General features: G+C 45.2%; 1 protein-coding gene across 1 annotated transcript in view; it reads left to right on the top strand.

Annotated features, from left to right (window-relative positions):
• Window positions 1–17,597, top strand: part of LOC124595729 (probable chitinase 10) — a 372,682-nt gene that overhangs the window by 175,594 nt on the left and 179,491 nt on the right. The gene's annotated exons all lie outside the window — the stretch shown is intronic.

The raw sequence follows: 17,597 nt of genomic DNA, 5'->3' as shown, positions 1-17,597 counted from the left end.
TGTGTATTTAAGTGTAAATCATCCATAAAAACAGAAAATATCACAAAAAATTGGTTTAAGCACTGACAGAAAATAAATAAAGGATGCTTTAGAACGAATAAGAAAACAAAGATTCTGTCTGATTATGTGACCTGATGTATCAGAGATGCGAGGATAAAGATTATGCTTGAGAATGTTAATCTTCTAGTGTAACCTGAGCCTTTGGCCATTACTAAACTTAAGCTGTCTGCACCAAGAAGGTCGGTTTGATCATCCAGAACACTACACGACGTACTGAGGGCGGTATGCCTTTGCCATCCTCCGAACTTTGAACTGTCTTATCGATCCAGTTACAGGGGGACATGCAGAGCGGTCCGGAAAATAATGTAGACATTCTTGGACAGTTAGCATCTTTACAAAAAAATCACATATCGTTTGCAGATTTGCGAGGTAGCGTTGCCCATGGTTTTCTCAACAGATCTTGGAGCACGTTTTCCAGCAGATGGCAGTGCAGCAATGAATGAAGTAAAATTGTCGTTTGAGCAGCGCAAGGCCATATTGTAGTGGTACCGGAAGTACGAAAACGTGATGGACGTACAACAGCAATGGCGTAGTCTATGGAACTCAGCCACAAACATGTACAACAGTTTATTGTATTTAGGATAAATTTGAAGCCTACGGTAATTTCAGGATGCGCATAAGGAAGGGTCTAGCCTAACAGAAACATCAACAGGTCCAGCGCTGCTATGTTGTAACATTTTACTAGGCCACCTCAAAAGTCTGTGAGGCAGGGTGCACGTGAAGGCGGGGTAAGTCTATCAAGCGTACGACGAATTCTGAATGCTGCAAAGTGGAAAGTTTACATTCAAAGATCGCTGCACCCTATAAACGAGAACGAGCCCGATCGAAGTATAGCGAGTCGTTTGAAGGCATGCTTCGCGAGGATGAACGGTTTGCAGGGATGGTTATCTGGTCTGACAAGGCGCAGTTCAAAGTGAACGGTACTGTAAACCGCCACAACTGTGTGTGCTCGGCTCCCGAAAATCCTCAAAAATCCTCACGTTCACGTGGACAAACATGTTAATCTACCGGGTGTTAATGTGTGGTGTAGTTTGTCATCGCGCGGTTTGATTGGCCCATTCTTCTTTGAAGGTGCCATAGCAGGTGAAGTGTGTCTTCATGTGCTGCAAACATCGATTTTACCTGCCAACCGAGAGGTATTTGGAAATGAAAGGTTTTACCTACAACAAGACGGCGCTCAACTTCACTGCCACAGAAATGTCAGAACCTACTAGGATGAAAATCCACCTGGACGATGGATTGGTCGAAGAGGAGCTGTTGAGTCAGCAACGCGATCTCCAGACTTTACACCGTTTTGGCTTCTACCTATGAGGACCTTGGAAAATGAAGTTCATCAACAGAAGCCAGCTACACTGCACGAGCTACGAGAAACCACCGCGGCGTCCTGTGCGGCTACCGCACCGGCAACACTTTACAGCCTAATTCGGTCAGCAGTTCAGTGGCTGTTAATGGAAGTCATTTTGAACACATACTATAACCTTCTCTCCTTGCAAGAATTGTAATGGTATGTCATTTTGTTACATTAATATTAACTGTCAAACAGTGCCTACATTTTTTCTGGACCGCTCTGTATTTCGTGTGTGTGTGTGTGTGTGTGTGTGTGTGTGTATGTGTGTGTGTGTGTGTGTGAATTCCTAAAGGACCAAACTGCTGAGGCCAACGGTCCCTGCAATTACACACTACTTAAACTAACTTATGCTATGAACAACACACGCACTCATGCTCGAGGGAGGACTCGAACCTCCGGCGGGAGGGGCCGCGCAATTCGTAACACTGCGCCTGAAACCACGCGGCCACTCCGCGCGGCTCTGTACTTCGTAACGTGGAGTCAAAACCTCGGTACAACTCGACACATCTTGTAAGTAAGACTCACTTCATTGTGAGACTTGACTCCAGTCGAATGAGGGTTCAGGATGTGAGTTTTGCACTACAGTAACTTATCGGTTATCAAAGATGGAGTATTCATACAATGTTGTATAAAGAAACGGCGACGACGAAATCTAGCAGTGTACGCTTGAGAAGTACGTCTGAGTGGAAATGGCGGCGACAGCAACGCAGCGGGTGCCCGGCTGGTGGATGGGTGGGTGTGCGGCTACTTTCGAACGCGGAAGCCGGTCTAGCGTGGCGGAGTGGCCAGCAGGTTGTTTGCTGCCTGTCCGCTGTTCTCAGCTGTTACCGCACAGCGAGACACTCTGCTGCGCGGGTCGCCTACCTCGGGAAGTAGCAGGCGCGTAAACTGGCGGTTAGCAGCCACTCGGCATTAGCGGACGAAAGTCATGGGTGTGATGTTATTAGCTAGTCGCTCCTCTATGTGCCCTCAAAATTGCAGTGCTGCGTCGAGGCAACGATTGTACGATGTACTGGAATCGTTCAGATACTATGGTGAATCGAATATAAACCGGCTTTATCTATAAGTTTATTTAAACTTCAGTAAAATTCATGCACATGAACTTATTTTTCTATACACCTTCATGAACAGGAAACGCATTTCTCCCAGCGGACAAACAGCTTCCTGACGCCGTTATCGTAAAATGAACTTGGTTGTGACAGCAGCAAGTTGCCCTCGAACATTTCGACAGTGCCATCGGCGTCGAATTTCTGTCCTCTGACTGCTTCCTCTAGTGGTCTAAGCAAATGTTGAGAATTTTCCGGGTTGTATGGCCGTGGTCCATGGAACTCTTCTATCCCTGACGTTTCGTCCAAAGCTACGTTGGACATCTTCGGAGGTGCTCCTGGTTGTGCTGAGTCTTGCCGACTCACGAGTCGGACGTCGAAGAGAGGCTTAAATACTGTGGGAAGTGCGGGTGGTCTGGATTTCACGTGATAGCAGAGATAAACCTTGACAGAGATAAAAAATTTTAACTATCGATTATAGTACGCCAAAGATAAAAAACTTCTCATCGATTCTGTAGTGCCACAGTCCATATATCACTGAGTTTCATGGCTTCTTCTTTTCTGTTAAAATTATCCCCATGTTTATATATTTCGATGGCTTCTCTACATACCCGTGGATAATAGTTCGTCATAGTGCATAAAACTTCAGTTTCCGAAAATTTCACTATGTGATCACCTGATTGAAGAACATGTTCCGCCACAGCTGATTTGTCTGTTTGGCCTAGTCAGCAAACACTGTGAAGAACTATTATCTACGGCTATATAGAGAAGCCATCGAAATATATAAACATGGGGATAATTTTAACAGAAAAGAAGAAGCCATGAAACTCCGTGATGTATCGACTGTGGCGCTACAGAATCGATGAGAAGTTTTTTATCTTCGACGTACTGTAATCGGATGTTAAAATTTTTTATCACTGACAAGGTTTATCTCTGCTATCACGTGAAATCCAGACCACGCCCCTTTCCACAGTATTTGGGCCGCTCTTCGACGTCCGACTCGTCAGTCGGGAAGACTCAGAACAACCAGGAGCACCTCCGAAGATATCCAACGTAGCCTTGAACGAAACATCTGGGACTGAAGAGTTCCATGGACCACGGCCATACAGCCCGGAAAAATTCTCAGCAGCTGAAACATGAGGTCGTGAAAGCCTTCATTGTATGACTAAGCAAATGTAATTCACAAGGCAATAAATCCAGACTATAATTAGGATGTTCTAGTGTGGTCCAGAACAATCCATGAATTTTTTGTTGAGTTCGGGCCCCTGTGAGGGACCGAGAGTTGTCATGAGGCACGATCACATCCCGGGTTAAAAATATCCATGGTTTTTCAAATCCAACAGTTATCAACAACATGAAGCGTTCACAGTACGGCGTTTTTTTTGTGGAGAAAATCGATGAAAAGAGCTCCTTTAAAATTAATAAAAACTGTTGCAAGGAAGTTCTCTGCGTAGAGTCGGTTTTTGGCTTTGATGGGTGCATATTCGTCCGTTTTGCACCATTGAACGCTACTTTGTTTTCTGATCCAGGGTGTAATGGTGCACCCAGGTTTCATCGCAGGTCAAACAAATCTTGCCTTTCAGTTTAGCGCGTGTGTCAGTAGCCGTTTGCACACTTTGAGACACTGAAATTGGTGCTCTGCGGTGAACAGTCGAGGATCCCACCTTGCGTATACTTTCCGAAATCCAAGGTTGTCAGTAATGATGGTCTCAGCACTACCGTAGCAAATGCCAACGTCAGCTGCTATTTCAGCTACTGTTATTCGGCATTCGTCTTCAGTAAGAATACTCTGATCTCTTACGACTCGTATTACCACGAAAACTGTCCGCCTCAGACGGCTGACGACAACTTAACACATGTATATTTTAATGAGTATTCATTGAAAATATTATCAGACAATTTTGGAAGAGTCTGCTGAAATATATTAACTAATTTAGTTTTCCAAACAGATGGTCTTGAAAGATTATATTGCTTTGATGTTTCTCAGTGATACCACCTGATTTCATTCCCGTGTTTTATTTGAATACCTGGTGAAGACATAGAAAGCGATTGAAGGTAAGCTACCTCTACCCGACTGGAGAGCTAAAACACTGTACAATGCAACTATTGGACCGGAAGCGGATCTCCGGACCTGCGAATACAAATGGAAAGTGTTAGAAAGGCTATCGTTTACTTACTCTGAAATCATTCCTTTAACCAGAAAAGTACAGGCGAATGCATTAAAACGTAAGTCAGAAACTACTAGAAACGAAAGTTTGGAGAGAGCCTGAAATTTCTCTGCCACGATGAAATCTGTGAAGCAGTTGCGAGAACCAGGGAATTGCGGGAAAGCATATTTACCAGAGACGGTAAATCACTGCTGCCTTAATAGATGACTGTAAAGAGCCTGTAGAAAAAGTTCCGTTCCCTTAAGGAGGAAAATCATTTAAGCTCCGCTGCCGTGAAAACAGGAGGTTTAATCGACTCAGTATTTACTTGATTAGCGGTGCAGCTCTGGTGTTTCACGAGGAGGAGTAAAATCGTCACGCACGAGCATCTGCGGCGGATACTTCACTTTGCGAAAGCGATGCAAGCGAACGACGTCGTCTGCCGGGTCGTGACCTCGACGCGATGGCAGCACGGCCAGAGGTTAATCGAGTGTACGCTCCAGCGGCGCCAAGATGGCCGCCCGATTATGCTCACGTCGTCTAATCGATGGTCGCACACATCCTGTTCGAGCGGCTCCTGCGTTATCGACGACGTAAAGAAGGGGAGCTTATAGCAGCAGCGTGTATCAGCGTAAGGGAAAGAGAAAATACGTAGTCATTCTCCTGTCCGGCTAAAGGGCTCTCTCACATATGCATGGTGAATCCGTGTTGATCTTATAAACTTTCATAGATGATGGAGATTGAGGTAAGCGACCCTGATCCGGAAACGACCGAATCGAAAGTTATAAGAGAAAATCGTTTTGATACCTCTGTCAGCGGAATACAAATACGGGTACTGTTGTTGGTAAGAGTGTTGGGTAGGCAGCATTCAGAGTTGGGAGAAAAATGAAGAGAAAAATGTCTAGTAAACATGGACTCTAAAATACACACCTTACGAGTGTGAAATATGAACATTTGTTGACGTTCAGTGCTGTTGGTAGTTTGGTTCATTTGGGGGGAGAGGACCAAACAGGGAGGTCATCGGTCCCATCTCATTAGGGAAGCATGGGGAAGAAAGTCGGCCGTGCTCTTTAAAAGGAATCATCCTGAAATTTGCCTGGAGCGACTTAGGAAAATCGCGGAAAGCCTAAATCAGGATGACTAGACGCGGGTTTGAACCATCGTCCTCCCGAATGCGAGTCCGGAGTGCTAACCATTGTGGCACCTCGCTCGGTTTCAGTGCTGTGAAACACATCTGTTCTACCACAAGATCTTTGGTATCCATATTTTTGGAGGGGAGAGTATGGACAATGGCCGGCCGGAGTGACCATGCGGTTCCAGGCACTACAGTCTAGAACCGTGCGACCGCTACGATCGCAGGTTCGACTCCTGGCTCGGGCATGGATGTGTGTGATGTCCTTAGGTTAGTTAGGTTTAAGTAGTTCTAGGGGACTGATGAACTCAGAAGTTAAGTCCCATAGTGCTCAGAGTCATTTGAACCATAGTATGGACAATGAAGAAAAAAACAGAAAACTTCCTGTTAACAAGGGCTGTAAAGTACGTAAGTCAAGAGCTATGTACACTTTTTCAGGAAAAGGTGTGTGTTGTACAGTAGCCAAGATGACCAAGTGCTCATAGCTCGTAAGGTATGCAATTTAGAGCCCATATTCAATAGACGTTTTTTCTTCGTTTGGTCCACACTACCACCTCTTTCTGTTGCCTACCCTACAATCTTCGCAGCAACAGTAGCGGAACACATATTCCACTGTATCAGAACAATTACCACTTATAACTTTAAACCTGGTCGTTTCCGCGCGTGGTCGCTTATCTGAAATTGACATATTTACACTTTCCATGTCCGCAGCTCGTGGTCTTGCGGTAGCGTTCTCGCTTCCCGCGCACGGGGTCCCGGGTTCGATTCCCGGCGGGGTCAGGGGTTTTTCCTGCCTCCAGATGACTGGGTGTTGTTGTGTCGTCTTCATCAACATCATTCGTCCCCATTACGGTCGGAAGAAGGCAATGGCAAACCACCTCAACTAGGACCTTGCCTAGTAGAGCGGTGTGGGTCTCCCGCATCGTCCCCTACGCTCCTCGTAGTATGGGACCTTATCTTTCCATCATCTCTGGAACTTTCTAGTACCATTACGGAAACACCCTGTACATACAGAGAGCCGGCCGAAGTGGCCGTGCGGTTAAAGGCGCTGCAGTCTGGAACCGCAAGAACGCTACGGTCGCAGGTTCTAATCCTGCCTCGGGCATGGATGTTTGTGATGTCCATAGGTTAGTTAGGTTTAACTAGTTCTAAGTTCTAGGGGACTAATGACCTCAGCAGTTGAGTCCCATAGTGCTCAGAGCCATTTGAACCATTTTTGAACATACAGAGTGTCCTTCCTAAGAGTCGTCAAACGCATTTTCTCTACTGTTTCGGCAAATATTTGCAGTACCACTGTTGACGGAAAGCGTCGGCTTGTTTCCAGTTTCAAACAAAACGAAATTTAAAGCGGAAGTTTACGTGCCTTTCCATAGAACGGTCCCAAATCAGTCTAGTGCGATGTTCGTTTTGTCTATAAGTAAAACGCGAAGAATAACCAGTCTGCTGGCCGGAGTGGCCGAGCGGTTCTAGGCGCTTCAGGTCGCAGGTTCGAATCCTGCCTCGGGCATGGATGTATGTGATGTCCGTAGGTTAGTTAGCTTTAAGTAGTTCTAAGTTGTAGGGGACTGCTGACCTCAGATGTTAAGTCCCATAGTGCTCAGAGCCATTTGAACCATTTTTGAATAACCAGTACTGCAGCAGCGACTCGCGTGCTGCCCTGCTCCGTGCTGACTGCTACCGCCAGGCAGCAGCGATAGGTCTGTATGAGCTCGTCAAGTACAATGGTGATTTCATAGATCAACTGTTCGTCATAGAATTAAGTTTGTAGAATGTCTTCGACTTAACACAAAAATCAGTTATGAAAGATGGGACTGTAGCAGACAACTTTAAACGTCAACAGTGGGCAATGCGGTTCAAGTACACTCCGCCATGCACCGCGTAGTGACTCGTAGAGAACATAATCCTATGTAGGTGTAGACATTTCTACAGTTGTGGTAGTTGCTACTTTTTAATAAAAACTTTTTGAAATTACGTGCAATAGAATCGATATTTTGAGAGAATGTTTTTATATAATAAAGAGGGAGACACGTCCGACAGAATGGAAACTACATATGAAAACATGTGCGAGGATGGCTCGGTTATTGTCTGTGATGGTGCACATGCTCCGAACCACTGTGAGACTTAGCGAATGCTGCGAGCGGTGTGATAAATGGATGGTTGCACTAGCTGTCCGCGACAGGTTGGGTATTTGATTTGAACGGGAAGCGTGTGGGGATGGCCGAGGCGTCAGTGCATGTAGGCGGTTGAAGACTTGATTTCTTGTGATATAGTTTTTATTTTCAGTTTTTAAAATTTACTATGTTCTCCAGTCTGCATCAAGAATCAGAGGAAGAACAAATATTCGTGGAAATTACCTGTTATTGAATATTCGATTGCATGTACATATATCGTTAACTTCTTGTTTTGTTTATTCATACTACAAATAACACACGGCGTTCTTTGTTAAAAAATTGGCGTCAAATGAACGCTATAGGTTTTCTGACTGTTAATACTGTTGTGTTCAAGCCAGTGTCACGTTCAGTTTCGTCGTTGACGTCACAAGAATTATTTCTCATAGTAATGTGATTTGCTTATCTTTTGTAGTATGCCAGTTAATTTCAGACAGTAAATGGGAGGTTAAGGAACATGTTACATAAACCACTTCTTAATGTTTGTTTTAGACGACGACTGTGCGACGTGTTCTGTCGAACTAATGTTGCTTTCAGTAGATTTTGAAGAAACGTAATGGCAGTTGGTCGCAAACACGGAAGCATCGTAGCTTTCCAAAGGTGTAGTGAGCTTTAAGGAACCACGGATTACCCCTGGCGGAACTCGCGGTCATGATATTGCGGATTTAATGCCTGGACGTGGATCCTCACTCGCAGTGCCAGTAAATAACTCCGTCGAGACGCGGACACAGTTCCTTAATAGCGGTGAAAGTTGCTTCATTTGTACTTCCTGGTCGAAATTAACATCATCTTTCTCCTTCTGTATCTCCTTTCCTCTGTCGCTGTCTCGCTCTTTCCCATCCACCCACTTCCTCGATTCTGACTTTCCCTGCCTCTTCGGAGTTAGCAGCTATAAAACCAACACAGATTATCAACCAACTGTCAATTAAATTAAACACTTTCTTAGGAAATGGATTACATACAACTGAAGTCAAATCATTTGCCGCATTATACGGCGGTTCGAATTTAAATAGTGGCAACTATTTATTCACAACCGATACAAAAGAGTTACATGTTAGCATCTGCTACTGTCCTTCAGAGTAGCCACCAGCGTTGTGTAGAACCCGTTGCCAGCGGTATGCAAGGCGTAGTATACCTTTACCAGAGCCTGTTCTGTTGATGATGCGAATGGAGCGGTCTACTGCCTGTCGAATTTCTGGAACAGTTCTGAAGCGAATGCCAAGTTTTTCACAGTGGTTTCAATCTCGCAGCTAATCGGACCTTACTTTCCGAATACGGCTCGTAAATGCCTGTAAAGAATAAAACATGTAAAATCAAATGCTTCTTTTGAAAATGAAAACGTTGTAATCCCATGCACAAGACAATATCCACCCCAAGCACTTTCTTTTAAACGCCCCACGTATTTCTTCCGCTTCAACAACTTATTAAAAATTTCATTTCATTCCAGTTTGTGCCACGTAGGTTGCGTAAGCGCACAACTGCTTCTCTTGGAAAATAGGTTTCGAAACGATTCTGCGATGCGAGTAGTTCATCGACCATCACGAGTGGCGTTGCGTCATATGCCACGGCCATTCCTGCATCTGCTCTGCAGCCGCAGCGCCTCCTGATTCAGTGTCGCACCGATGGACCACTACGTCATACCCTTGCGCCGCCCCTTGTAGGCAGCCTCAGTCCGCCCTTTGATGACGGAGCCGTCCTCTGACTGCGTAGCAGTGGTAAAAGCTAGACATAAGGAATGAGGTCCGTGTACTCAGTTTAAACTTGCCAGCTGATCCTGTGACGTTGTCTCCGAAATCGCCGTCTCTGTGCTCTCGGTGAATCGACTTGCCAATTTTCGCCGCTACCAGTTTAACTCAAAACTCATCGCTCGAGTCTCGGGTACAAGTAGATTATACCAGCGCAGAAATGAGAACGGGTACACGAGTTCGCTAGTACAACCGAGGTCTCGCGGCATTGCAACTACGTGCTCAAATTATTCTTTATCAGTACATTGACTGATCGGTCAGCGGTTACTATGGTTCTGTTTATATATATATATATATATATATATATATATATATATATATATATATATATATATATATGGTGTTCAAGAAAAGTGCCAAATACTTTGGGAGGTGGTAGTACTCACCTAAACAAGAAAAGTAAGTCCAACAAACTTAGGTCCGGATACTTTCTGCAATAAACATGTCCATTCATAACATTGCACTCCTCTGCCCTCGAGCGTAAGGAATGACGCACCGTTTGAAATATACCCGGTTGTCGTTGAACCTGCTGGCACGCACTGAAAACGCGACCATGCACTGTCCGCACTTCGTTGATTGGCGTGGCGTAGAACAATTCCTTCAAGTGTCCCCATATGCAAAAGTCTAGGAGACTGAGGTCTAGGAAAGAGCAGGCCAAGGTGTGACCCCTCCTCACCAACCCCCCCCCCCCCCCCCCAACAAAATCCAGAGCGGTCCTGAAATGTCTATGTCAGCACATTGTGACGAAAGCATGCTGGTGCACCATCATGCGTGAACCACATTTGTATTCGTTGCTGCAATGTACAGCCTCCAGCAAGGTAGGCAATACATTAATGACAAAGTACAGAAAATGCGCCCCAGTTAACTTTTGTGGTAGCACGTATGGCCATATTAATCTATCGACAAGTACGCCTGCCATACGTTGATGTAGTATCGGTGTTGATGCCCTCTTACTTGCATTGCTTTGGGATTTACATCTGCCCACACTTGCTGCTAATGGAAATTCACATCACCTCTTGCGAACCCTGCCTCATCGATAAAGAAGATCTTGGATGTGAACCGTGGATCTACTACCGACTTCTGCAAAATTCATTGGGACCTTCTGCCATGATGAACCTGTGGCCTTAGAGCCTGAGCGCACTGTAAGTGATACGGGTGCATCACTTCATCATGAAGTAACCCCCAGATTGAGAGTGAGACATGTCTTCTGCTGCTGCTAATAGTCGCACACTGGTCCCAAGGGTTTCTTCCACCTTAGGTAGCATACGCCCCTCCATGTCAGACATGTGGACTTGCGGGGCGTTCCACTGTCAGCCTTCCTAGATATAAGGGTACCTGTGTCCCTCAGACGCTGGAAAAGTCTGCCGAATGACCTGTCAGATGGCACTCTCCACTGCGGAAATTTTTCAACTTAGAGGGCTTGGGCTCACAAACTACGTCCATTTGCTAAACCGTAGCAGAATATCATGTCTTCCATTTCACTTGTCGAGTAGCATGCTTCAATTGCTAACAAGTGCTAGAAGACAGATAACGTAAACGTACTAAACCATTCGTACGTACGAACACCACAATAACAGTAAACACATAAGAGAAACTACATTTGGAAGAAAGCAAAACACCATGCTACGTATCCTGGATTGACAGTCCTGTACAATAATGACACAAACAGAATGAAAACTAACATAGCCTACGACACAACTCGAACCACACCACTGACTGTAGACCATTTAATGGTAGATAGAGTATTGTCAGTAAGACATCATAATACCGTGCCGACACATTTGACGGAGCGTCAATACAACGACTGTGCTAATAAATGGTTCAAATTGCTCTGAGGACTATAGGACTTAACTTCTGAGGTCATCAGTCCTCTAGAACTTAGAACTACTTAAACCTAACTAACCTAAGGACATCACACACATCCATGCCCGAGGCAGGATTCGAACCTGCGACCGTAGCGATAGCGCGGTTCCAAACTGTAGCGCCTAGAACCGCTCGGCCACCCCGGCCGGCACAGTGCTAATACCCGCAATCAAGCGTCGGCAGCCCTTCCTATAAACACGTGTTTATCTCGGGAAGTATGTGTTTCGGAACCATGTTTATTGGACTCATTTTTCTTGTTCTAATGAGTACTACCACCTCTCAAAGCATTCAACATTATTTGAACACCCTGTCTATGTACATAGTGTATGTCTCTGCTAAGAGTCGTCAGGCGCATTTTTTCCGATGTTTCGTCAAACAAATGCTGCTCATCATGTCTTTCATGCGACGTCCATGGTCGAGGGAAAGCGTCGGTTCGTTCCCGTAACAAATAAAATGATTTTTAGCGTACCCATTGGATAATTCCAGTCCAGAGAGATATATACTTATCGGGAACACTGCAACAGAAAGAACAAGCAGTACTCCAGCAGCGACTGGGCAGCACTGCTGCAGTCAGTTTGGGCCAGGATGGCGCTGTTGCAGCTGTAGTACTGTTTGTTCTTCGTGTTTTACTGTTCCCGTTAAAAGATATCGATAGTAAAATATCGCTCTGGGCTAGTTTGGGCCCGCTCCATCGAATGGGTACATAAGTATTTCGAAAACTTCTGTAAATTCATTAATCAGGAATACAACCAATTTATTTGTATTTGAAAATCTTTTAATGTTTACCATTTGGATTGTGGAGCATTTTCTAGATATCACTCGTCCTCTTACTGAGCTGGTTAGCACACTGGATTCGCATTCGGGAGGACAACGGTTCAATCCCGTCTCCGGCCATCCTGATTTAGGTTTTCCGTGATTTCCCTAAAGCGCTTCAGGCAAATGCCGGGATGGTTCCTTTGAAAGGGCACGGCCGATTTCCTTCCCCATCCCTCCCTCACCCGAGCTTGCGCTCCGTCTCTAATGACCTCGTTGTCGACGGGACGTTAAACACTAATATCCTCCTCCTCCTCCTCCTTACTGAGCAAATTTGCAATTGTGTACTCTGCCTTACTTAATTTTCGTCTTAGTCCTTTCACAATCACAGCTTTGTTAAAGGCCATCTGATTCTGAGAATCGGTCATTTTCTGCCTCACCCTGTCAGTGCTACACTGTAACAGGAAGATCTTGCACTCAGCATCGGTGCAACGTCACTGCTTTACACTGCTGCACACTTCAGTAAGAAGAAATGTGTCGACGAGTAGTAAACGAATGCAGTGCCAACGATCGCATTGTGAGACTAGTCATACTGGCGGAACTGCAGCGGGAAGGAACTAAGGAAACCAGTTTGGCACTGATGTGACAGCGGCTCCTCGCTTTCGAACGCAAGCAACCCTCAACACTGCATTCGCACTCGCTCCACATCTGATCTACAGTAAACACGGCCGCGACACGACAGCGCGTCGCCTTGCATCCCGGCTTCGGAGGGGCCTTCAACTTTGGTCTATAGCCGGCCGCTCCTGACCTTGGGGAGGCCCCTGCCGCCGCGGCCTGCGTCCCGTCTGTGGAAGCTGGCCGGCGCGCGCCGCGCGTGGGCGGCGTCAGCCTCGTTACCGTGTTTGCTCGACAGCGACACGTCTTGCTGCGCTCTCGAGGTGCACTTGTGACATTTCCCGATGTACTGACCGGAAGGCCTGTGCGTCACTTTTAAACGTTGCGAAAAGTCAGCACATATCTCCAGCAAGGTGTAAGCGTACTGCTCGGTTTAATATTGGATTATTAGCGCAAGTAAATCCTAAAACGCCCCGATTTGGAAAGCTATGCCCTTTCACGTATCTTTGAATCATGCACCAATTTTAGGAACGCAATCTGGCTACAAAGTTACCTCGTGATGTTCAATTTATTTTGGATAACATTTCATTTGCTAATTTTAGCACTTTATTGAGACGCTTGACTTAACTTTGTTTTCTTGAGCAGCAGTTCACACGTTTGGAACACAGACAGCCAGACTGGTTGCGCCATAAAGAACCAAATACACAAGTAGTGCGCCGAACTATGAGTTAGCTCTGAGAGTGCAGAGCTTGCTTCCTTTAGATCCCAGAGACGAAATTTCCAAGGACAGAAATGTTTGTAGTCGATACTAGACATAGAATCATCTTTGCAGTAATCCTACAAAATCTAGTTTGCGAAAAATTATCATATGCAAATAATAAAATGTAGTATTCAAAGTTGCGATTTAACAGCCAGCTTTCAAAGGCTAACCCCGAAAAGTTGGTTGGTTGGTTGTTTGGGGAAGGAGACCAGACAACGTGGTCATCGGTCTCATCGGATTAGGGAAGGAAGTCGGCCGTGCCCTTTCGGAGGAACCATCCCGGCATTTGCCTGGATTGATTTAGGGAAATCACGGAAAACCTAAATCAGGATGGCCGGACGCAAAAGTGATGTGGTTTTGCGTCCTGTGGTAGTGATACCTATAGCGGACACCGATAATTTAGGAAATCTTTGGAAAAATGGAAATGCCAAGGAACTAACACTGCTCAGTAGTTATGTATTTTCTGTCTCTGCCGGCCGCTGTGACCGAGCGGTTCTAGGAGCTTCAGTCCGGAAGCGCGCTGCTGCTACGGTCGCAAGTTCGAATCCTGCCTCGGCTATGAATGTGTGTGATGCCCTTAGGTTTGTTAGGTTTAAGTAGTTCTAAGTTCTAGGGGACTGATGTTAAGTCTCATAGTGCTTAGAGCCATTTGAACTATTACAACCTCCTGATACGTTTTTATTACCCGTCTGACTGCATTAATTTTTTGAATGATAGGTTTCGCTTCAGCACTGTCAGTCTCTGAGCATAAGTAACTGTACAAGAATTACGTAGGTGATGCAGAGGAACTGCACAAAGAATTAGACTCCTATCACAGCTATAATACTGGCAGCGCAAACTGCAGTAAAGGGAGGCGCGAATTTCTGGTTGGAAATCGATCATCACAGATTCGGCGTAGCTATGACTGGCACTGAGGCAACTGCTGTTCAAAGAACATCGAGTTTTATAGACTATAACCTCTGTTCTCACCTTCCTCCGAAATGGTGACAGGCAGACTGTCTCGTGTGAAAAATTTCTGAGAGCATCACGGAACCATCCGAAGCGTGCTTCGTCTCCCTTCGTGTTTCACCGCGAGCGAGAATTCTTGGCCTTTTTCAGTAAAAATAACATTAACAATTGCTGCCTGTGCGGCGTTTGGTGGGCACAGCGCTGACTATTGCTACTTTTCCTCTGCGGGACTGGGGAACCCCTTGCTGGAATGATGCCTTTGTTCAGTTTTCCCAAGACTAGATGACTCCTGTGTCATGAGTTCGCCCGAGTTCAAGCTAGTAACCGCACGCTTACGGCAGATCTGACGTAACTGTGTAACTGGAAAACTCAGCGTGACCAACAGAGCCTAATCGACTAAAGTAAGAGTTGTCTTCAGGCGATCCAGCCGGGCAGTTTCTGGGATGAAATTGTAATCTGTTGGACCCACAGCAAGTGCGTTTCTACCGTTTATTCATCAGTATCAGTTCGCGCCTCTGGTTTCGCCTCTCGGTTTCTCCCACATTGTAAAGGAGTAGTCAAAAGAAAACGAGACAGATCGAAAAAGTAACAAAACTGTTCATTATTTCAGAAGTAATTTCTACAACTGTTAATAAATCTATCCCACTGTGAGGCAAGGCGGTCAGTGCGTTCATGGAGAAATGTCCATAGTTCCCTACGGCATTTATCTCTTTGTCTGAAGCAAATTGATGGCCATGGATATCTTTCTCCAGGGCTCCAAAAAGATCGAAAACGCATGAGCAGAGATCGGGACTGTGTGGAAGACTTGTAAGGTCTTCCCATCGAAACTTCTACAGCGTAGTCGAAACAATCTCTGCAACGTATGGGCGGGTGTTACCCTCGACCAGAATTGTCAGCTTTTGTCAGTCACAGTAAAATTATCCAGGTGATGAGACCTTATATCCCTCGTCAGGGATCTTCTTCACAAAAGGAAATTTGTCTGTAGTCATCTGAGGACAGGATAAATTTCTTCAGAAGATTCCATCAAAGAGAACGAGACAACGAATTTCCAGAAGAGATAGAAGAGAAAAAAGCGACGGGACCTAATAACCCAGAAGAGTTTATCGTTAATTTCTCCGTTATAAGGGTCACACTAAGCACGAATCGTACACCTGCTCACAAAGAGCCGGGAGGCACAGTGCCGTTCGCTGATACCGGAGGAAAATAAAAGACTCTGCACAGTGCAAACATTTTCCCCGTGCCACATCTGCGAGAGGCAGCCCCCGAGTAGCGGCGGGGTCGCCTTGTTTGTTTCGTTTATAACTTTCTCCCGCCACGGCACCCTCCCGCTACGTCAGAGGTCTCCGCTGAGCTCGCTAACGAGCCGGCAGACACTTGAATACGCGTCATTTGCATATTTCGGCAGGTTTCACTCGCGGTCCGGCCTGCGCTAACGCCGTTGGCTCCCAGCCAGCGATATTCTGCGTGCAAACAAGCTTTCGCGGATGCATTAGGCGCGTAGACTTATTCCCAATGGCCTCCCGCTCTACAGGCATAAACAGGCCGATACCTATTGCATATTTACTATCGTTTTGACCGCAGCGACTGCCTTGATAATGGTATCTTTGCCTCTTTCACACTGGTGTGCCAGGACGATGACCCGATGCTTCGATTCAAAAGTGTTTCCCTTTGCAGCTGTGACTGTCGGCAACTGTTTTGTAATTCTAAGAATTCATGTAATAAAACTGTTATACATTCATACTATTATTTGACACTACAATCGGTTTATAATATGTGTATAAGGAGATACAATGCTGTCAGATCTCTTCGGGATGAGAAAGAGAGAGCCCCACGCTAGTGACATTTTCGGCAGGAAATCTGAACGTTATAGGTTAAAAAATAGCTAATTCATTTTTAATTGGTGAACTACGTATAGCCGTTATAAACTTCATCGTTAGTTATATTTTCTTCTGTAATACTAAAAATTCCGGCGAATATATGTCATTTACAAATGGAACTGACACAGATTCGTATCATCACTTTTTCTAGGTTTATGGAATATACGTAAAATTTGGATTTTGTCCCAAAATTTTCACCTTTGCTTATCGAGTCACATTTGTGGTGCGCTGCAGTTTCTGTACGTTTCGTCAGCTTATAACACATACTTGAGGCAGTAATCGGAAACTATCCAAGAATTCTCCTAAATGTGAGTTGTACCGTAAAAAAAAAGACCACTGTTTACACTTCAATTGAACGGATACTTTTTTCAGAGTCAGATGTTCAGCCAACATCGAAATACCCGGCCTACGAACTGCTTCGTGCGAGGCGTTGTGAATTTTTAAAGATAGGTGATTTGCAGAATAGAGCAAGTAAAACGTATGTGACATATATCGATGATACTCTCATCTCAACCATTCTGACTGTGGAAAGTTGGCACATGCCTCCTTAGTGAAGACAGGTAGCAGTCAACCTCAGTAATGATTGCTTCAACATGGCACTCACTGTATACCGATGTGTATCTCCCCCAATTCAACTTGCTATGTTCTGTTCGTGCTTGACATTCCTGTCCTATAGGGCTGTGACTTTCAGACTTGTACTGCAGAACTGAGACGACATGAGCCACTCACCACACTTATTTGTCTGTAACGGTATTGGGGGTAGATACAACTATAGTCTCATTTCAGAAATCTGAAAAATGACAGCAAATGGAAAGTAACCTTTGGCAAATCTTGGTTTTATACAGTTACAAGGTATTCCATTAAAACTTTTTTGTGTTATTTTGGGATGAAAACAGATGCACTAGCCTTGGTTGATACTGTACTAGTAAGATCAGTAACTCCTTTAAATCAGTATAAAGCTCTTCCCTAAAGTTCCCAGAGCGTAAATTGAAAATATTTGAGCAAATTTGTGTGTGTGTGTGTGTGTGATGTGTGTGTGTGTGTGTGTGTGTGTGTCCGCGATCTGACAGTCACACTGTGTAAGGTAGCAGCACAGCGTCACGCATCCGCCCCTCCTCCACGCTGAAGACAAGTG

Source organism: Schistocerca americana, chromosome 2 (assembly GCF_021461395.2).
Source record: "Schistocerca americana isolate TAMUIC-IGC-003095 chromosome 2, iqSchAmer2.1, whole genome shotgun sequence".
Taxonomy (NCBI): domain Eukaryota; kingdom Metazoa; phylum Arthropoda; class Insecta; order Orthoptera; family Acrididae; genus Schistocerca; species Schistocerca americana.
The sequence above is the reverse complement of the archived record's forward strand: the minus strand, read 5'-3'. Positions and strand labels throughout refer to the sequence as shown.